The 23,045-nt window shown below is 38.2% G+C and overlaps 1 long non-coding RNA gene across 1 annotated transcript; it reads left to right on the forward strand.

Moving 5' to 3' along the window:
- The first annotated feature begins 16,317 nt into the window (after positions 1-16,317).
- On the forward strand, positions 16,318-17,741 carry LOC127370747 (uncharacterized). The gene is made up of 4 exons (XR_007886272.1): positions 16,318-16,511; positions 16,922-17,044; positions 17,128-17,249; positions 17,689-17,741. It is a non-coding gene; the product is annotated as an uncharacterized LOC127370747 (long non-coding RNA).
- The last annotated feature ends 5,304 nt before the right edge of the window (positions 17,742-23,045 follow it).

Consider the following 23,045-nt stretch of genomic DNA (forward strand, 5'->3'; position numbering starts at 1 on the left):
CTGGTACCTGTTACATTAAAAATAGGATTGGTCTCAAGTTTAGGGGGATTAAAAGTGTAGTAGTAAATGAAATAGAATAGAAATGTCAGTTTATGTGATTTGAGTACAGGTTATTGCAGCACAACAGAAACATTTATTTTGTAGGGGAAAGAAACAGAAAAAGCTGTGTGTGGGCGCATGTGGAGCCTTTGCTTTATTATTTTACACTCTTACATCGGTAGGCGCCCAACCTAACTCACTCTTGGTGTTTTGCGTTAATCGGGTGGTGGTGGCCTGGGATGGTACTAAATTCCCGGCCTGAATTATTGTCCCAGTCCGCCCCTGCTTTTGGTGATTGGAGTCATCTGGATACCCTTGCACTTCCTCTGACTAACCACAGGGTGGTGGTGTTTCTCTCTGATGTTTAATGTCAGCACCAGCAGCAAACACAGAAATCCACCATATGATAAACTTTAGTTTCCAATCTGTCACACAGCCATGGTGGAAGAGCTTATTTATTGGTGTGACACCTATCTAACACCGTACAGAGACATGTAATGTCACACAGGTCTCGTCTGGTGAGACAGTTGCAATATGTTGAAAATGATCAAACTGTTCAGGGTTATAACATACATGATAGAAAAACCATCTCTTAATATGATATTAAATATATCATAAATGTACCTTTATTATTAATTTATGTTATTTATTGCTGACTCATAAGATTGTTTAAAATCCAGATCATGAAGAAATAAGACTTGTCAACAGAGGTCAAGGAGCCAGAAATCCCCTCCCCTAATGAGTAAAATAAACAATAAAAACAAAAAATTAGACATCATGAATTAACCATCAAGAGAGAAACATGTCTTGAAATAACTTCTGTTAATTCAATTTGAAGAAACGATGATGGTAGAGAAAAACACAAATATCTGATGAATAAAATGTCATATACTGACACAATGTTCAGTTTTCTGATAAGAAGGACAGAGGCCTCGTTAGAGTTTGAGAGAGCTGACAATCTTACAAATTGTTTTTTTCAGCAAAAAAGTTCATTAGTAGTTTTCTGATGATCCCTGTTTAAGTTTTTTCCAATGTAATTTCTTATCAGTTGAGAAACTTGAGATATGTATTTTCCCTCTACTGACACTCTAGCATAATCTCCGTCATACCTCCTGCCCCTTCCCACAATCATTATGAAATCTCACTTTTTAATATTTAATGTGCGATGTGAAATCATCTTGAAACTGTCACCAATTCCTCATTTAATTTCACTTACTAGAGTGTGTAAGTTAAGATTGCAGAGAACAAAAAAGGAAAACAAAACTTATAAACTAATGAAAAATCATTCCTATACATTTTTAGAAAACAATATTTAAGCAGAGAGTTTGAGGAGTTCATGAGTGTGTACAGCAGCAGATATGAATCTGTTCTCAGTGGTTATTAGGACTCATAAAAAACTGTTGACAGCGAATCAACACTTCCTTTCCTGCAGCAGACGGGCTGTGTGGGTTTCCTCTCTGCAGCCTCCTCACCGTTAGCTGCACTTTTTCACATTAATAACACAATGACAGTTACAACCATCGACTCTGGTTAAAGAATCATTCCAGGAACTTCAGTTTGATTTCAGCTCTCAGTACTCACTGTGAAAGTTGTCTTTAATTCAAACAGTTTTATTGATTCTGTAAAGGTGACAGTTTAATGACAGTTTCTCCAGCCTGACTCCAACTTGTAACATAATACAACATATTAGGACATGTTGGAAAGGATCATAGCCTGCATACATTAACATCATCAATACAAAGACAATTTCTAATTTATTTGTTCATTCTTAACATGTTACAAATTAGAATAGAAACTGATCAAGCTGCTGTATCATCATTTTATAGCAGTTGTAGCTTCAAAGCAGCTCGCTCTGCTGTTTGTCAGCAGTGTCGTCAGCGTAGAGTTTTACATCCACACTGACACAGTTATAAAAGGACCTCAGCACTAAAGCCAGTGACACTGATTGTGTTTCTAATTTTTTGCTATGAAGCCAAACTGAAATTCACAAATACAATACAAGAACAGAAAATAAAAACATAGAAAATATAAACAGTAAATATCTAGCAGACAGATAATGATTCAGCTTTTCTATGATTATACGAGTCACAATTAAAAGTGGAAATAAACTAGAGCTAAACTAAACTAAACTAACACTGCAGTAGCAAAGAATTTACACTAACAACCTCAAATATATATGTGTATGTGTATGTATTTATATTTTCTGGAGCACTTTATTGAACCTGTTTTTTAAAAGATAGGTTTCCCAATGAACCACAAAAAAAATTAAATCTAAATTGATATTTCTGTCTGCTAATCAAAGTGATAAATGAGATGAATTGATGATATTTGACAGTCAGTCAGAATGTGTGCAGTTGGTGGACAGTCCCTTGTTTCTGAGGATCATCAGCAGAGAGAGTCCACAGCAGTACACCAGACTCTTCACTATCAGCACTGTGTACATCAGACAGAGCAGCTTCACCTGGCACTGAGACTGGAAGGACACTGACAGACAGACAGACAGACAGACAGACAGACAGACAGACAGACAGACAGACAGACAGACAGGTCAGTCTTCTCTCCACACTGTTTCAGTCTGTTCAACTGTGTAAATTTCATCAGTATAACTTGGACGTTTCCAGACGGGACAACCAGCTTTACATGAAGACAGGGGTCAGCTACAGTTTGAATGAAAGCTCAAAGGCCCTTATTAAATACAACAAGTCAGGGCCCCACCAAACTTTTAAGGGTCTTAAATAAGATCTGATTTTCTGTTTGATCCAAAACAAAAACTTGGAGCTAAAAGACACTAAAAAGCTCCGTAGAGCTGCAGAGTTGGTGATGAATATCTGTGAGTTCACAACTACCAAAGACACTTTCACTTTACACAGAGTCATTAGATTAATTCTTAATATAGAAATATTCATAGAGGAGCTTTAAGATATAGTCCCCAATGTTTTGGCAGAGAGGCAGCAGGTGATCTTACAGTCAGCTTGCTGCAGAGCTGGCAGGTCTGCTGGCTCTCTCTCTGGAGGACAGGAGGCTGCTGGAGCTGGAACCTCTGAAACAGAAAAGGAGTCAAAAAGAAATGTCAGTCCTCTGCTCCTCTGCTCTCTTTGACAGCGTCTCCACATGAAGCTGAATCACTGCTGAACACAGTCACCAAGCCTTCATTACCTTGTTCTGTTTGGGCCTCCACTGTGAACCCCTCGTGATGGACGGAGCAGCGGTATTTATATGTGCTGTTCTCTCGCTGAGGGATCAGCAAGATGGAGGTGGTGCGTCCCGACTCTCTGAGCTCCAGCTGCTCTCCCTCAGCAGAGGTCACGTCTTCCTCATTACCATTGTCCTTTTGTCTTTTCCAGGAGAACCGGACCAGAGGAGGAAACATGTCTGAGGCCACACACAGCAGGGAGCTCTTCCCCTCCAGGTGGGCTCTGGATGCTGCTGGGTACACGCTCACCACGGGCTTCACTATCTGCTCATCTGAAGTTTGACAGCAGCAACAAGCAGCACAGACACACATTCACACAGTCAACAGCAGCTTACAGCACTGCACTGCATTCAGTCTGATCCTGGAAACTACATGGACTCTGATCACTAAACTACTCATCAATACAGCACAAAGTTCAATTCTTCAATCTGCCTTCAAGAAAAGAAAAAGTATTTTATATATTATGGTTAATGTTATTTTTTATAGTAAAGGACAAATTGATCTTAACATCAAACACAACAGCCGATGGATGATTACAATATATTAGATATATTATATATTTACCAATATTCTTCACTCTAACTGCCAGATATCTACGGATATGAGACTTTATTGATCCTTCATGGGAGAATAATTAATATAACGTCATAAAATAAAATAAATCTGGAAATGTAGAAATCTTTAAATGTAAACTCAAAGTGAACTCTGTAGCTGGTTTTTAACTAGGAATGTTTTTTATTTATTATTTACCTCATTTTATTCTGTTATTTTATCAGATGTAAATTTCATTGTAAATGTATTTGATCAGTTTCTTTATTTTCTTTTTAATCAATCTTATTGATTTCATTTGTCTTTAATTATGGTGTATTAATCTATTTGATCTAGTTTTTAGTATAGCTTTAAACACTATTTTTATATCTGTAAGATCTAATTAACTGTATTTTATTTTATTTATTTTTGTATTTTTTTGTAAAATCTGATTGAATACTTTTTGAAATTATAATATGTTCAGTATCTGATACATATTTACCGCTATATACTATCAAACGTGTTTACTTTTACAAATTGGAAATTATGTTAAACATCATATAAAGTATTAAGATAGAAATGTGTGTGTATGCTATTATATATCATCATTATAGAAATGTATTAATGAATGAGCATCATCCACTAAAAGACAATACAATTGTCATTATTTACATTTTACCATTATATTTTTAATTTTTTCCTACACAACATGTTTTAAGTTAAATGCTTTTCAAACACATTTACTGATATACATTCAATCATATTTAATATATTATATTGTTTTATAAAACAAGAGATGGTTCTGAATTACTGAGATGATCAAATACTGTATATCTGTAACATTGCCAATATTGCACAATGATCACTGACATCATTAAAATATATGTTGAGGTGTATTTGTTATAATTAAATCCAGCAAGGTCGACTTATTTTGTGCTTTAGGATTTGGCCTTGTTGGTGCATTAATGAGTTGCACAAGGTTTAAGGAGTCACAGAGTTCTTTAAAACAATCTGCCAGCAGATACTAAAACATGTGTTTACTTTTACACTTCTGAAATTATATTAAACATCATAAACTATTTATATTAAAAGTCTATAAAGATACAAATACATATTTATACATTATATATCAGTCATCTATATTCATCATATATAGAAATAGAAATATATAAATTGGTACGCATACATTCTCTTTATATCCAGTATCTGTTGGCCTTCAGCTATGAGTATATTTTCCTTTTAAAGACATTTGTACCATCATATAAAATACAATTAGCAAAATCTTACCATTAAAAACACTTTTTTCTTATACAACACATTTAAAGACACATACTGACACATATTAATAATATTTATTATCATATATTATCTAGTTTCATTAAAACAGGAGATAGTTCTGAATTACTGAGATGATCAAATACTGTATATCTGTAACATTGCCAATATCATACTTTTTCTATATAAATTAGTTTGATCTCATGCAGAAATAAAGAATAACTTCAGTTGTGCAGTGAGATTTAAACATCTTTTCAGGAATTATGAACCTTTTTTATGTAACAATAGCTGCATGGCTGCAAGAATTCTCTACTAATTATGAAAAAACTAACATGTAAAGCCTGAAGCAGCAGAAACTCATTAAAAACACATTTTCAACTTGTTCAATAAAACAACTGAAGGAAAATGAAGGTTTATTCTTACCTGTTACATACAGTTTAGTTCCAGAGCCAAAGATGAGGTAGAACAAACCTCCCACAGTGAGAGAGACTAATACAAAAACCTGTCTGCTGTTGAATGTCTCTTTAGACACACTAGCAGTGTTGCTCTATGGATGGTAATGTCTGTCCGTCCACTACATTAGTCCACATGGATTGGACCTGGACCAAAGGATGGATGGATGGACAAATAAAATCTTGTACAGACATTCTTGGTCCTGGCTCCTGGAAGTTGCTCCATGTCCTCCCTGATTCATATTCTTCATATACGTTTACAGTCTACCTATACTATTCATTCTATTGTACATATTGTTGTTTTGGTCTATTCTGTACATACAACATTTATTGTATCTCATCCTGGAAGAGGGATCCCTCCTCTGTTGCTCTTCAAGGTACAAAGTAAGTTATTCTGTCAGTATACAACCAAGGTTGCACAATGAAAAGAAAGTAGCAGGTGGGCTGGTCCTGCCGTTCTGGCTGGGTGGATCGTCTCTTTAATCCAAACCCCACACTTCCTTTGCTGATGACTGCAGTCTATTTCTGTCAGAGGTAATACGTGTTTGAGCAATAAAGCTGAAAACAGATTGAACCTAAACAGAGAAGTTTGAAGGAGCTAGCCTACCGACCGCAGCATCTGAATGTGCAGCCGTTCCCAAAGCAGTAGAAATAATCAGGAGTTTTCCACCTTGATTTTTCACCTGTTAAAGGGTTTTTGTGGAGTTTCTCTTTATCTGAATGGAGGCTGTGAGGATAGAGGGTGTCGTATGCTGTACAGATTGTAAAGCCCCTTGAGGCCAGTTTGTGATTTGTGATATTGGTTCATTGGGTGAAGGGATGAGTCTTAAAGTGGAGATGAAACAGTCAAATATACATACATTATAATATATAAATGATAATAATAATCTAAGTCTCTTGCTCATTAGGAACAAGAATTGTACATTATGTGGATAAGAGGAGCTTCACTGAGTGAGCCTCTGAGAGAAACTCCGGTCAAATATACATACATTATAATATATAGATGATAATAATTTATAAATGACCGTATAAAAGTAAGCCACTGTTAAGAAAAAGTATTTATTAATACCTCCATCATTGTTTTAGTCAAGCCTGCTGTCACAAGAATGATAGTTCATTAGGAACGCTAGCACAACCCTGTACTATACTGAAAAAAGTGATTCTGAGCATTTGTAAATAAATCTGTGAAATTAACAATAAAAATCTCAGTTTGTATCTTTACATGAAAATGTATCGTTTGAAATTAATATGCATTTGTTCAAAATACAATATATTGTGTGTGTTTTCATTTATGATCCCCCTCCATCTTCTCAAGTACAAACACTCAACAAACAATAATCCCGCCAACTGACACTTGCATTCTGGGAACCTTTTTCCAGAGGCTGAGTTTATGGTTGAGTCTGAACTTTAAGGTTAGAATACATTTTGCCAAGTAGCTGGTTAGATTAGATATTACTGTCGTTTCACTTTTCAGGATGTTGTTTGTGGTTTTTTCGTGTCCTGGCTCCAACAGTTTCCATAACTTTGTCGAGTCTTTTCAGTTTAATTTGAACATGAACGTTAGCACGTGGCTTTACTCGAGGCCTCCTGTATTTGGTCCGTCCTGCACGCGACTTCAAAACCTACCGGGAGCGTTTCAGCAGCGATCGTTTAGCCCGCCGCCACACTTTGTTTACTTGCTCAGATTTGGCCATTTTCCCGGTGTATGTTCTTCTAAACATGCTTCTACATGTGTGAATATGCTACGTAGTTAATAAGTTTCGCTTTTGTCTGTTTTTACAACCGGCAGTTTGCACGGGGTATTTTATTTAGAAAATCCGCTCAAGTCGGTCGGTGTAAAGGGACGCGTGCTGCTCGCGTCAAGCGTCAAAAATAGAAACTAGTTGATTGTAGTGTCATTTGAAGTGAACATTAGTATGTGGCTATAAGGAAAAACCACACTCCTGCTATGTTTAAGGCTTGGTTCGAAGAGCTAACGGGATCGCCAGAAATTAGACGGCGCCAGCCAGTTTCCAGTTTTCATAATGTTGCAGAATTAAAAAATCAACTTTGCAATTATTAATGTATGAACAGAAGAACTGTTATTTTGTTCAAGCAGTGGCCAGAAGTCATAGAAAGTAATGTGGAAACACTGCTGTCATATCAGACATTCAGCATCACATTCAGTGTCATGAAGAGTGTAACTGTTTTAAAGCAGGAAGATATATCTTGTGTTTTGTTTTAAATGTGTGTTTTTATGTAACTGCTGACATTTTTCTCCTTTTAAAGAGCTAATTTATTCTAAGGACTGCTGATTAAGTAACAGCTGAATAAATATATAATGTTCTTCAGAAAGGATGTGAACGCATGCAAGAAACAGAAATAATCTGCAAAGAGATAAAATGAACATTAGATTAATGATACATGTGGAAGACGTAAAATAAAGATGTTTAGGTCAAAGCAAATCTGAAAAGTTGAGTTACTAGTTTTCATGCATTTTATTTTGGACATTTAATATAGTTTAGTTTTGGTTAATTGCCATGGTCAGTAACTAACTATGACGTATCTTTACCAGCTGTCTCTACAACTACGGATGAAGGTTTGTATATGCAAACACTGGTTAATGGTAGGCTGAACAGTGAGGACTTCCTTCTGTGTCAGAGGGAGCGATCACATGCCAAAATTAAGCTGTAAAGAAAAACTTTGCTTACTTCATATTTACCTGATGAGGCTGCCACAATGAAAGCTATTCTTACCTGATTACCTGTGAAAAAAAGAAGCAGTATTCTTCTGGTGCAGTATCCCTTATCACTTAAATGTCGGTTTCAGTGTAGTCTTTGGATTCATTTTCCTGTGTCTGTAATTCTTTTCTCTCTGTATCATTATGTTTCTACATCTCCATGTTTCTCTCTTGGTCTCTCTCAGATCGAGGAGGAATTCCACAGGATCACACTGAAGCCACTGCAGTCCACATTCCTGGGCAAGTTGGACCAATACACACCCAAGCTGTTGAGCCTGTACAGGAGGAAGGGTGGAGCAGTGGGAAGGAACTTGATGAGACCCTTGACATGTTAAATGAAGCATGTATTTACAACAGTGTAGTTAGTTTTATGTAGTTGCTTTCTGACGTCTGTAATCTCATATTTTATATTAATCTCATATTTCTCATATTAATGAGTAATCTCATTTCATATTTTTGTAGGTTGTGATCAGATGGGAATCTATTGGAATATGATTTTGCTTCGCTATATGATTATTAAAAACACTGTAGTGAACGAACAAGAAAGTAATGACCGATGTATAACCATTTATAGAATTATGTAGCTAACAGAACCAAATATATGATTTATATAAAGCTGCATTGCTTTATTGAATGAGCGAAAGATGATTTCTCCAACAATAGGTCTTAAATTGACTTAAAATTGCCTTAAATGGCATTTAATCGACCTCTGTGTACCTGTACACACCCTTGCTAAGCTACCACAACAATCTGATCCTCTGTTTGAAGGGGGAACAAAGAGTTATGCATCCTTCACATTACTATACTGTACAATAATACGTTTTATTCTATCTGGTGTATTTCACAGGTTTTCGATGACGACGATGCTGCAGCTGTCCAAGAAGCCATTACTACATTTGTCCTCGGCATCTTTGTGGTCAGTAAAGCCAGGGATGGTCTCCCCAAGCAAGCTGGAATAGCCATCGAGGGAGCAGAAGTCCTTTTTGGTATCCCAGATGTGGCACATGCTTGCACCTATCTGATGGGCCTTATCTATGCCTTGGAACTAAGGTACCCTAATAAACTGAAATACACATTTTAGGTCTTTCAGAAGATCTTTCTAGGGCTGGAGGATGCAAACACAAAAATGTCCTCCAAAGTCCATGATCTCAAGGTCTGTTTGCATGCTTAAAAGCCCCACAGATGGTGTTGGAAGTTTAGGATCTGAGTGAGCTCACTCTTATCAAGTTTTACAGTTAGTTTTACACTGCACATTCTGAAGTTCTCCCAATGCACTCTCTCACTACTCGGTTTATTCTATGATGCTGGACAATATTTAATTTGATTGAATTTGATGATGCTGGCGCATGCTTTATTTTGTTATGTATTGTGAATTCTATCTGTTCTCTGCACTTTAAATGGCACACGTAATTCAGCTCCAGCTCAAGTAAAGCATTTAAAGTAACCTGAACTCTGTTTTTCATGTACTGCCACAAGAGGCAGAGAAACCATGCAGAACTGGAAATTTCTTTACTACATTTTTAAATTTTGAGAGCTGCTGGATTTTGGTTTTTTTTTTTGCCTTATCAATGTATCTGAATGTAGCTGTGAACTTGAATGTAGCTGTTTTAACAGCTAGGATTTCATTTTGTTATGGTGTTCTGACCTCTAAGAAAGACTGTCAGTGGGGTTCTGATAGCATGTCTTGTGCTGACGGCATTATCCCTTCAGTGTTCATGACTCTGTGGAATGGAGTTCATATTTTATTGTCTAAAGCTAAACAACTTCCAAGTCTTGTTTAGGGGTAAGATGCATAATTATACCTTGACTCATGTGGGTGTTGTTCATAGTATACAGTGTGATAAATCGATTTGTAGTTTGGTCCATACAATGTAAGAAAATGGTGAAAAATCAATCACTGTTTCCCAAATCCCAAGACGCAACCTAATATGTCTTGTTTTGTCCTGATCAACAGTCCACAATTTAAAACATTCACATCAGAGAATCTGGGATTTTTCTTCTTAAAAAAATTACAAATGGCCCGCATGATGAAATATAAGAATCTGCCAATCCACTGTATTTATTAGAAACAATATCACTGCTGTGGATTGTGTTTTTTAAATGACATACTTATTCCACTGTAAGTTGTGTCTAAGCAGAGAGACGAGCAGACACTGTGTGTCCCCAGCATAACCGCCCGAAGTACTAAGAGACTTGAACTGAGATTCTCTCAAAATGATAAACAGCAGACAATGCTCTAAACAACTCAAAGTGTTTCTGTGCCAATGTTACATGTTACACATACTGATAAACATTTCCATATGCTACTGGAATTCTGTGAGCCATTACAACTCTTTCACATTGTTATTTGATACATAACAATCTATCAAATGACTAAAAATATTGATTATAACCAAGCATTTCGTACCTCTGCCACAGTGAACAGTCCTGGTAAGATGATCTTGAACTTCATCTCTGACGGCCTCCTGTATGCAAAGGTTCTGGCCATCTTCTTATCATTGTGTCTCTTCTTGATCTCAGATAACAATGCCATGGTCTCTGAACTGCAACCTTTACAGTGCTACATTCAAATCTGGAATAAACAACAACAAAGGGATATTAGGAAAGGAAACTTAACGCTGCCTGTTAACATACCACAGGCAAGTTCAACAGTGCTACCTTCACCTAATCAAGGAAGATGATGCTTTTAAGAGAACTAGAGATTTACTAATAAATAAGCTATTCAGAATGAGAATTAACATCATCTAATTAATGTTCCTGAAACAAAAATACTTCTACCCAATACACAGTAGTTGAGTATCTAATTTTGATCCACTGTGATGACAACTGAGGTTGAAGAAGAGAGTTGAACTGTAACTGTGAACTTTTTCTGATTCTCTTGAGTGGTAGGACAGACTTCCACTACAGTTCTCCTCTGCATATCCTGTGAGGAGAATGTTGGGTCCGGCCATGTGGTCGAACAAAGAGATTTTTTCAGGGGCCTTGTTGGAACCATAAAGCCAAAGAGACTCTGTCCTCCTTGCTTCTCGCTGAGATCACCGTCCGTTAAGGTACGACTCTTATAGCACTAGAGAGCACTCTCTTTATCTTTTTAAAACCCCTTTTTATTTTTTTCTAAAAGTGTGCCATCCGTCTTCAAACTCGCTGGACGAGCCAGACTGTTACACCTTTTCCCTCTTTTTTTAACGATTGTCAATTAATCCGGGATCCCGCAGAGACAGCAAGCAGCCGTTGTCTCTCTTTAACTACCTGCAGAAGGACCGATCGCTGATCGCTGTTTTCTTCACATAAGTCGACTTTGCTGATCCGGTACGCTGCCAGACGAGGGACCAGCCGCCGTTAGTCTGGGACCAGACCACGAGGCTCGAGGACCAAGCTGAATCAGCATCCATTCAACGCAACGTAAGGGCATTTAATTCAAACGTCTGGGCAGAGACAGTTTAGTTGTGTTATTATTATTACTATTATTAGTATTATTTTGTGTAATCATCACCGTTATAAACTGTACCTTTATCCTCACATTACTGTATAACTCACACACACACACACACACACACACACACACACACACACACCTATACACGTGTTTTGGGGACCAGATGACGGTACCCCAGCAATTAGACACGTATCATAAATCACACAGTCCATTTAAACTGACCGCCATGCTGGGAAGGCAGTGTAGCGTCATCAGTGAGACTTCGTCATCACTGTAACGTTACCTCCTCCTCCATCTAGGCCGTCACCTTGATACACACCTCCCCTCGCGTGGGTGTGTCTCGCCTACCTCTCCTGACCCCCTCTCTCCCTCACACACACACGTACACACACACACACACACACACACACACACACACACACACACACACACACACACACACACACACACACACACACACACACACACACTATATCCAGGCATTCCTGTTCGCCAATCTTTGATTTCTTTAGTAGTGGTAATACCGATTATAATTATATGATAACAGTTAAATTGATGATTCATTGTTAAATAAACTGCATTATATTTTCAATAGTCGGTTTCTGTGGTCATTGTGTGGAGTGTTATTGTACAATTTGCTGGTTGGCGGGTTCAGTGCTTGCATCCACGCCTTCATATGTATGGTTTCCCCTTTGATTTAAATATTTAGATATTAAAGTTAAAGTAACCTACATGTAATTTTCAGACTGTAAATTGCAGATTTGATTGATTAGTCCCTGGTAACAGGGTGGTGCCCCGAGGAACATTCTGTAATTAATAATCAAAATATTAATTACGTAATTACCCAAATGATTAATTTGAATTATTAAATTTTTGGAAATAGTGCAGGATGAAGCTTTAGCTTTCTGTTGAGCAAATATTTCATTTGATCATTTCTTTTTGAACACAGAGTCCCAGGGGGTGTAGAGAGATTCCTGCAGGCGCAACCCGGTCTCACTCCCAAGTGGTCAAATCCTGCAGCTCGGTCAGTGGCCCTCCGCTTCAAAATGTGACGCTGTAGGTATCCAGCAGCAGAACAAAGAGGAGGATCTGAATCTTTATCTCAAACATCTTCTTTGGAATTTGTTCTTCTATTATACAAAATGACTTTTACTTTTCATCTGTTTCTGTTTAGTTTGTACTTTTATTGTTTTCTCTTGATTTGATTTCATCATTGTGCTTCTGTTTGTATCCTTTCTCCTCACTGTGTGGAACAACAATAAACCTGCTGAAATATCTGATCAAAATATCAATCAATAGAATATGAAATCAATCCTGACAGCAGGAAAGAAAATCAGTCCCTCAGTTCAGTATGTTTGTGACTCTGGCTGAGATGGAGGTGAAAAATGTGAACCTGGGCTGTGGTTTACTGCTCTCTTCCTGTCACACACACTGTTTGACATCTGTTGGTTTTTGTTCAGGCTGCAGGGATCATTTCTCACTGTGGGGAGCTTCCTTCCAACAGGAGCAGTAGTAGGTGGCTGAATGACTGAGTTCAACTGTCTTGATCTGCAACTCACAGCCGTTCTCTTTATTCACAGCTGAGAAATCATTTTTCTGAGGATGATTGTACCTGGTTTGTATGTTACAAGTGTTCTTGTTAAAATAAAGAATCCGTGTGAATGTTTCTGTGTCTTTCTTCTGGTACCAGCGTATATTATCACTGTCACACTGGTCAGTTCCTCCACAGCTGAAGGAGACGGTTTGACCAACTCTCCTGGTCAATGTTAAATCATCCTGACTCAGCTCTGCTGCCATGGCAACCAGCGCTGTAGAGAAACAGACAGATAGATGAAGGTTAGTGTGACAGTGTTTGTTAAAGGTTGACTTTGTTGGCTCCTGATTGGCTGGAAACACTCACCTGAACACAGACAGCACAGAGCAGCAGCTGGGAGGAAAAGCATTTTGTGCAGTGGTGTTTCCTCTGGTGAACCTGGGGAGAAGTGGCGCTCTGATGCAGCTGAGGCCAAACAAGGACGAGCTGTGAGATCAGACGAGGGCCACGTGGTTTCTAACAGGTCCTCAGACCTCCCATCAGCCCCTGCGGCCGACAGATAAGGCTGCCGCTGCTGATTGACAGCTCGGCTGAAGCTGCTGTGTGCTTTTCATTTCTTATTGACACTATTTCTCTTTGTTTTATTCTCATTATTTGGAGCTTTTTTCTGGATGATTCTTTTTTCCCAGACTTCTCTGTTTCTCTGAACTGATTCAGTGAGAAGTTTCTTCGTCTTGATTTGAATCTGACAGCAGATGAAAAATCTGGGTGACGATGATGCAGAAATAGAAAAAAGCATTCCTGTTGGCACAAACACATTCAGGTTGGTGGTGAATTTAGTAACACAGACTGTTATCTGTTGTTTAACAGCTGGGATGAAAATACAAAACTACAAATCCACAAAACTCCTCAACTGTGATTTGAAGCCTTAAACGTCCCCTTACATTTCTGTCATTTCATTTCATCATTTCATTTCTAGGACACATAAAACCTTTTCCACACACAGTATCACATCTTTATTGTGGATTCTGTTTGTAGTGCCCCTAATGCTAACCCAAAGGAAGTAGTAGTAGGGCAACTAACATCTAGCTAGGTCCGAGGTGTGGTGCCTTTAATAGCTCAGGACGAGTTAGTATGGGGATCGAACAGTTGACAGTATTTATTGCCTCACCCAACAATATCAACAGCAATTTAGATGGAATGAAAATAAAATCTAAACTAAAATAGAGCTCTCTCAGTTGTATAGTAAAATAAAAGAAATAGTCCTTTAAGGAGTCTGATATTGAGTTCAGAGTTCAGGGTTCAGTTCCTGATCCTTGTACGTGTGTGCACTGAGTCTGCTACTACCCGGGTAGAGTTAATAGTGTGTACGCAGTCTTATCTGTTCCTGAATGGGTAAAGTTGTCTGTGTCTGGTCGTGCGGCGGTCCTCACTGCGTCCCCGACCCTCCACAGTCACTCTGGGCTCGCCATCATTGGATCCTCTAGATTCTTTCTGGTAGCTCAATAAACCAACCTGCACAAGTAGTGCGAGTATTAAGTTACTCTGTTCTGTTCTTATTTCTAACATGAGACCTCATTAACTTATTTTCTTAGTGCATCAATAACCAGTGACTAGAACATACTTTGTTGACAATGGAATGAATTACCACATGTAATAGCAACTGGTACTTTAAGCACCAACAAATCTTAATCATGAATTTCTATAAACCTCAACAATTGGCTCATGCGCGTAAAGCTGCATGCTGCCTGTTACTCCAGCCTTTGAGTCTGCTTTTTTAACTTCTTAACTTTTATTCTCTTTTTGTTCATTCTTATTTTTTCACTGTAACTCTATGAAGTCCTGCCCTCTCTAACGAGGTTGTTTGAGAGAGTTTTTGTGTTTTAATAACGCTTCCACCGGGACACGCTGCCGTTGTTTACTCCAGAGAACAGCTGAACGCACTTATGCCTGCGACCACTTTACACTTGCCATTTTTGCATATTTGAAAGTGGGACTTTAAATTATACTATATATATATATACATATATATATATATGTATGTATATATATATGTATGTATATATATATACATACATATATATATATGTATATATATATATATATGTATATATATATATGTGTGTGTATGTCTATTATAGTATGGAGTAATATAATGAAAGTAATTTCCCCCTGGGATTATTAAAGGATGTCTGACTCTGATTCTGAATTGGTATTTTAACATCTACAAATTAATTATTTACCATCACTTTCTATATGTGACATTGTTTTTAACTGTTTCCAGACATCATTTTAATATTTTAGACTTTAAATATGAAATTTAATTGGATCACTACTAATGTATTTATCATGTACATTTTAATAAACAAAAGCAGCTCAAACACAGTGTAGTTGGGTTACAACTTATTAAAATGTATAACCAATTTAAAGCTGAATGATTTTAATATGAACACAATAAGTGCAATGCACCTTTAATATTTTTACTTACTTTTATTTTTACTTCACTTTATTTGCTAGTGATTAGCATTACAACTTTTTTAAGAACAGTGATACAATATTCATTAAGACTAACATTTAGCCTTAGGTTAACCATTACCCAATTTTATAATTATTTTAAATTATGTTATAGAATTCATCTTTACTATGTTCATATATTATTTTCCAGTGAATCCCTCACTTTCAACCTGTAGTTATCAGCTCATACTACAGTTTATATGACAGTACTTCTATCTGTTCTGTGCTGCTGTGAAGAATAAAACCTTCACTCTGCTGCCCTCTAGTGTCTGCAACAACACACTGCTTCAAACTGTACTGCTACTGTCACTACTACTACAACTGTTTCTACTATAAGTGCCTTCTGACAGGGGTGGACTGGCCATCTGGCATACCGGGCATCGTCCCCCAATGTGGGCCGTTGACCCAATGTGGTCCGGTCCGGTCCGGTCCGCTATGTTTTTTCTTTTCTTTCTCTCTCTAAATTCCCTCCAGTTGGGCCAATTGGCTACAGAGGGCTAGCAGTGTGTTGCCAGCATCGACACATATTATTGGTCTATGTTTGTCATTGTCAATCAATCAGTGCTGTCAATCACAACACAAATCAGGGTGGGCGGGACCTCATGGCATGGGCCGGAGTGGCGGGACGGGCTGCTGCTGAGCTGAAGATGGATAACCGTAAGAAACGCCCGGGTGGCGCTGAAACACTGCGACTTAAAAAGCTGAAGTCTCTGGAGGTGGAAGCTGCTAAATGTTGGACATTGACAGACCTATTTGGTGCCGGGGTCACCACCCCAGCAGGTGCTGCTGCGCCGGGAGACGAGCGAGTGGAGGCAGACATGGTGAGTAACGTTAGCCTGGTTTTTCCATTGAATGTGATGGGACCTCATTAACTGCATACTTGTGACAACATATTAGCCCAGAGTTGAAGGGCTGTGACTGTTGGTAGTTGTGCTTGATTTGGTTTAAATATGCCGAATTGTGATATTATGGGTTATTATTGTTCTAAGTTAGCCAACAGCTGCTTGTTGCCATAGCAACAGTAAGCATTGACATGGACTGATGACTGGAAATAGAGATGCAGAATCAAGCTGTATTGTAAATACAGATGAGATACTTTGAATTTGAGCACAAAATACAAGTAAACCTAGAGGAAATAATGAGTTTAATTTGCAATATTTGCCATTGAATTTATTGTAATCTTTCAATTCATGGGGTTAGAGACTTAATAATGTCTCCATGTCCCTCTCAGGTTGAACACTTGACATGTGAGAGCCTGAGGAGTTGTTCCCCCTCCGTCCATTTTCAAGGACTTGCTCTCTCTCTGCCTCCACTTCACCACTTTTTGGCTACTGAGACGTCTCTGATTGGTTGAGTATGTCATGTGTCTTATAATGTTATATGAATTCATACTTGATTTGTGATGATGACTTAATAATGTTTCCATGTCTCTTTTAGGTTGACCACCCTATATATGAGAGCCTAAGGAGTTGTTTTCCCTCTGTCCCCTTTTGAGGACCTGCTTTGTCTCCTCCATCATTCACTGGGCCACTTTTGGGTTCCTGAGCTTATTTCATGTGGTGAGAGGAATGCAATATGTGTATGTTTAAAGGTTTATGTGAAGAAACATACTATATGTGTGATAAAATGACAATTGGTAATTCATAAATGTCTCTTTATATTCTCTGCTACCATCATCTCCTGTCAAACAGGAGAGAGAGAGAGAGAGGTTATTATGCAACTTGTTTTGTCTCAGATTGAAACAAAAGGTTTGATTAGGATTATTTCCTGGTTGAAGATTTTCATATTGATGATTTGAATTTCAAACATCTGCATATCTTTTAAGTTCAATGAACAGTTATGCAGGTAGGCCTTAGGGCTCTTTTGAGACTTCAGTCATCCTTCATGACAGATACATTTGTTCACTAAGTGTCACTACATCACAAAAAGGCTACATGGCTACATATACTTGTCAGTACACAGATACTGAGTACAAGTTGTGTTTGCTGTTTCTTGCAGGTCATGAATTTGGTGAGGAGTGGAGCTGGCTGGCTGCGGACGAGGAAGTAGGGCAATATATACATGTGCACATACACGTATATGAGAATGCATATCTATTCAGACCTGTAATTCATGTCTTAGACTTTTTCACACAGCTATAGATCATTATTTGTTTTTCAATTCTCTATTTATGGTTTCATAATGACTGAGTCACCGTTAAAACAAATGAGTTTCAGCTCTAATGCTGCTACTGTCTGTAATATGTTTCTATTTAGATTATTTGTCAGGAGATTTTGTTATTATTGTCCCAGTCTGCTTTTAACTAATGCTGGGCTTACACCAAAAGATTTTCACAGTCACAGACTAAAAACTGAAAGGGTAGCATGAGGGTTCTTCCCGTTAGTCTCGTCCCACCCCTAGTCATGACATAACTTCTGTTGTGATTTGACACTATAATGAATAAAGACTGATTGATTGATTGCTATAGCTGTCAATTTTAGTCCTTGAGTTCATAGTTACGTGCTTTATTTGTTAACTGCTATCAAGGAATATGACTCTCCTTTGTAGTATGCATGAGAGGAGATGCTGCGAGATTTGTGGACTTCTATGTAGTGTCTGCTGATAATGTAGTGGGCTGGTCTGGACACAAAATGCCAGGGCTGAATTTTTGTCCCAGTCCACCCCTGCCTTCTGATGTTGTTGAATTCATCTCTAGTATTTTGTTTCTATTTTAGATTTTATTGTTCAATCACACAGTCATTGAGAGTTACTGTTGCTTGATCAAACTGGTGTTTATGTAGAGCAGGGCCAATGAGCAGCATCTCAGTTTTATCAGAATTTAGGAGCAGGAAATGATGTGACATGTATTTTAACACAGCAGGCAGCAGTCCTCTAATTTAATAAAAAGAGGTAAAATGGTGCCCCGTGTGAGGCACAGTACTGGAGGCAATTATTCCTAATTGTGCAACATTAATATTTCAGCAGGTCGTCCACAGAATTTGGAAGGTTGTTGGTTCGATGCCTGGCTCCTCCGTTGCATGTCAAAGTGTCCTTGAGCAAGATACTGAATGAGTTAGTTTCTGTTCGATGGGCTTTGACATCACTGTGTGAATGTGTGTGAAAAGGGCCGAATGTGGCTGTAGTGGAAAAAGTGCTTTGAGTGGTCAGAAGACTAGAAAGGCGCTACACAAGTACAGTCCATTAACCTATTAGACGGATCAGCTGAGTGAAGATCTTCTCACTGTCCTCCACTGCTTTATCAGCAGAGCGACTGATAGCCTCCACCTCACGCTCCTCTACAGCTACAAAGGGACCCATCTTTGGCCCAATCTTTCTGACTGAACATGCATTTTTGTTGTTTAGTTGAATATTTTGAATACAAATTGTTTGTGTGTCTTGAGGGGTTAGCCAGAACCAGCCTGGTTTGCCACTGTGGCAGCTACATTAGGACTCAGCTAACAGCAGCTACATTAGCAGTAAGAGTTAAGGTAGGTAGAGCAGCCGGAGGACGTCAGTGGGAAAACCAGACGATATTTCCTTCATAAAATATGATGCAGTTTCACCCAAATCACTGATGAAGTTGTGTTTCTGTACAGTAATCAGTGAGCTCTGGCCCTCCAGAAACAATCTGCTCCGGTAGAGTTTGCTCTCTTTTAGGAGAAAGAGTTTTCAGGCTTTACTGCATTCTACAAAAGTACATTTCTGGGAGAGGTAGGGTTTCTTATTGTGCATTACATAGTTCTTAAGAAGGATTGAAAATAATGCTTCATTTTTGAAATTCATTATTCACTTTTGGTCAGTGGCGGACTGGTGGCCTGGCCGCCCAACTGGCCCGCTCGGCAATTGCAGATGGTCGATACCAAAGGCTCGGTTCGGGTTGCGCTTGATTTTGAAATAAACAACACACACACACCTCCTCCCTCACCTGTAGTTCTACATGCTTGGAAAATGGAGCGAGATGGACAGCCCAAGAGGAAAGGTGGAGCAGAGAGGGAGAGGCTTAAAAAGCTAAAAGCACTGACCACAGATCAGCGAAGTGCTGTAACATAACTGATGTTTGTCAGTAAGGGAGCAGGTCAGACATTAAACACTAGTGGAGACAACAGACACACAACCAGAGCCTATCCAGCACCACCAGCTTCATGAGGAGGTTAGTTCCACTTTGACTAATACAAACTGACTTAATAAAACTAATGTTTTAAGTTGTAACAAAGGATATTGCAAATTTTTGAATATTGTTAACTAACATAGACACAACATAATAAATGATATGAATACTGAAATCCTTGTATTATATTATTTCATTTAACCTTTACTTCACCAGGTAAAATCCCATTGAGATTAAGAACATATTTGTTGTTATATGAACATAACCAATGCTTATAAAAATGGTCAATTAGTGAATTTGAATAAATGGAAATGATGGGTGGCTTTTGGATTTTTCTTTACAAAGGTGGAGAAGGGAGCAGTGTGAGTGAGTGAACGTTGTAACCTTTTCTTTCTTTCTTTTTTTACTCACTGTGACTATTGTATCATATTTTACATTTCTTTCTGTGTGTGTTTGAAGTTTCCTTGTTTAATGTTACAGAGAATAAACCTACACATCTGCAGTGCGCCACCTGTGTACCTCTCACTGTTGCTATGATACTATGGTTGACACAGTGGTCAAATTTATAACTAGTCTGGTACCTGTTACATTAAAAATAGGATTGGTCTCAAGTTTAGGTGGATTAAAAGTGTAGTAGTAAATAGAAATTTCAGTTTATGTGATTTGAGTACAGGTTATTGCAGCACAACAGAAACATTTATTTTGTAGGGGAAAGAAACAGAAAAAGCTGTGTGTGGGCGCATGTGGAGCCTTTGCTTTATTATTTTACACTCTTACATCGGTAGGCGCCCAACCTAACTCACTCTGGGTGTTTTGCGTTAATCGGGTGGTGGTGGCCTGGGATGGTACTAAATTCCCGGCCTGAATTATTGTCCCAGTCCGCCCCTGCTTTTGGTGATTGGAGTCATCTGGATACCCTTGCACTTCCTCTGACTAACCACAGGGTGGTGGTGTTTCTCTCTGATGTTTAATTCATTAAATCAGTCATTAAATTTAATGTATTATTATTTTATGTTATTTATTGCTGACTCATAAGATTGTTTAAAATCCAGATCATGAAGAAACTTGTCAACAGAGGTCAAGGAGCCAGAAATCCCCTCCCCTAATGAGTAAAATAAACAATAAAAACAAAAAATTAGGCATCATGAATTAATCATCAAGAGAGAAACATGTCTTGAAATAATATCTGTTAATTCAATTTGAAGAAACGATGATGGTAGAGAAAAACACAAATATCTGATGAATAAAATGTCATATACTGACACAATGTTCAGTTTTCTGATAAGAAGGACAGAGGCCTCGTTAGAGTTTGAGAGAGTTGACAATCTTACAAATTGTTTTTTTCAGCAAAAAAGTTCATTAGTAGTTTTCTGATGATCCCTGTTTAAGTTTTTTCCAATTTAATTTCTTATCAGTTGAGAAACTTGAGATATGTATTTTCCCTCTACTGACACTAGCATAATCTCCGTCATACCTCCTGCCCCTTCCCACAATCATTATGAAATCTCACTTTTTAATATTTAATGTGCAATGTGAAACCATCTTGAAACTGTCACCAATTCCTCATTTAATTTCACTTACTAGAGTGTGTAAGTTCAGATTGCAGAAAACAAAAAAGGAAAACAAAACTTAGAAACTAATGAAAAATCATTCCTATACATTTTTAGAAAACAATATTTAAGCAGAGAGTTTGAGGAGTTCATGAATGTGTACAGCAGCAGATATGAATCTGTTCTCAGTGGTTATTAGGACTCATAAAAAACTGTTGACAGCGAATCAACACTTCCTTTCCTGCAGCAGACGGGCTGTGTGGGTTTCCTCTCTGCAGCCTCCTCACCGTTAGCTGCACTTTTTCACATTAATAACACAATGACAGTTACAACCATCGACTCTGGTTAAAGAATCATTCCAGGAACTTCAGTTTGATTTCAGCTCTCAGTACTCACTGTGAAAGTTGTCTTTAATTCAAACAGTTTTATTGATTCTGTAAAGGTGACAGTTTAATGATAGTTTCTCCAGCCTGACTCCAACTTGTAACATAATACAACATATTAGGACATGTGGGAAAGGATCATAGCCTGCATACATTAACATCATCAATACAAAGACAATTTCTATGATTATACGAGTAACATTAAAAGTGGAAATAAACTAGAGCTAAACTAAACTAAACTAACACTACAGTAGCAAAGAATTTACACTAACAACCTCAAATATATATGTGTATGTGTATGTGTATGTATTTATATTTTCTGGAGCACTTTATTGAACCTGTTTTTTAAAAGATAGGTTTCCCAATGAACCACAAAATGAAATGAATTGAATGAAATAAATTGATGATATTTGACGGAGAGAAAAGGAGAGCAGAAAACAGTCAGTCAGCATGTGTGCAGTTGGTGGACGGTCCCTTGTTTCTGAGGATCATCAGCAGAGAGAGTCCACAGCAGTACACCAGACTCTTCACTATCAGCACTGTGTACATCAGACAGAGCAGCCTCACCTGCCAATGAAGGACAGAACCTGGAACCTCTGAAACAGAAAAGGAGTCAAAAAGAAATGTCAGTCCTCTGCCCCTCTGCTCTCTTTGACAGCGTCTCCACATGAAGCTGAATCACTGCTGAACACAGTCACCAAACCTTCATTACCTTGTTTTATTTGGGCCTTCACTGTTCCCCCCTCATGATGGACGGAGCAGCGGTATTTATATGTGTGGAGAGGGTCCTGATCAACAACTCTGATGGCGGTGGTGCGTCCCGACTCTCTGAGCTCCAGCTGCTCTCCCTCAGCAGAGGTCACGTCTTCCTCATTACCATTGTCCTTTTGTCTTTTCCAGGAGAACCGGACCAGAGGAGGAAACATGTCTGAGGCCACACACAGCAGGGAGGTCTTCCCCTCCAGGTGGGCTCTGGATGCTGCTGGGTACACGCTCACCACGGGCTTCACTATCTGCTCATCTGAAGTTTGACAGCAGCAACAAGCAGCACAGACACACATTCACACAGTCAACAGCAGCTTACAGCACTGCACTGCATTCAGTCTGATCCTGGAAACTACATGGACTCTGATCACTAAACTACTCATCAATACAGCACAAAGTTCAATTCTTCAATCTGCCTTCAAGAAAAGAAAAAGTATTTTATATATTATGGTTAATGTTATTTTTTATAGCAAAGGACAAATTGATCTTAACATCAAACACAACAGCCGATGGATGATTACAATATATTAGATATATTATATATTTACCAATATTCTTCACTCTAACTGC

This window comes from Dicentrarchus labrax, unplaced genomic scaffold (assembly GCF_905237075.1).
Source record: "Dicentrarchus labrax unplaced genomic scaffold, dlabrax2021, whole genome shotgun sequence".
Classification (NCBI taxonomy): domain Eukaryota; kingdom Metazoa; phylum Chordata; class Actinopteri; family Moronidae; genus Dicentrarchus; species Dicentrarchus labrax.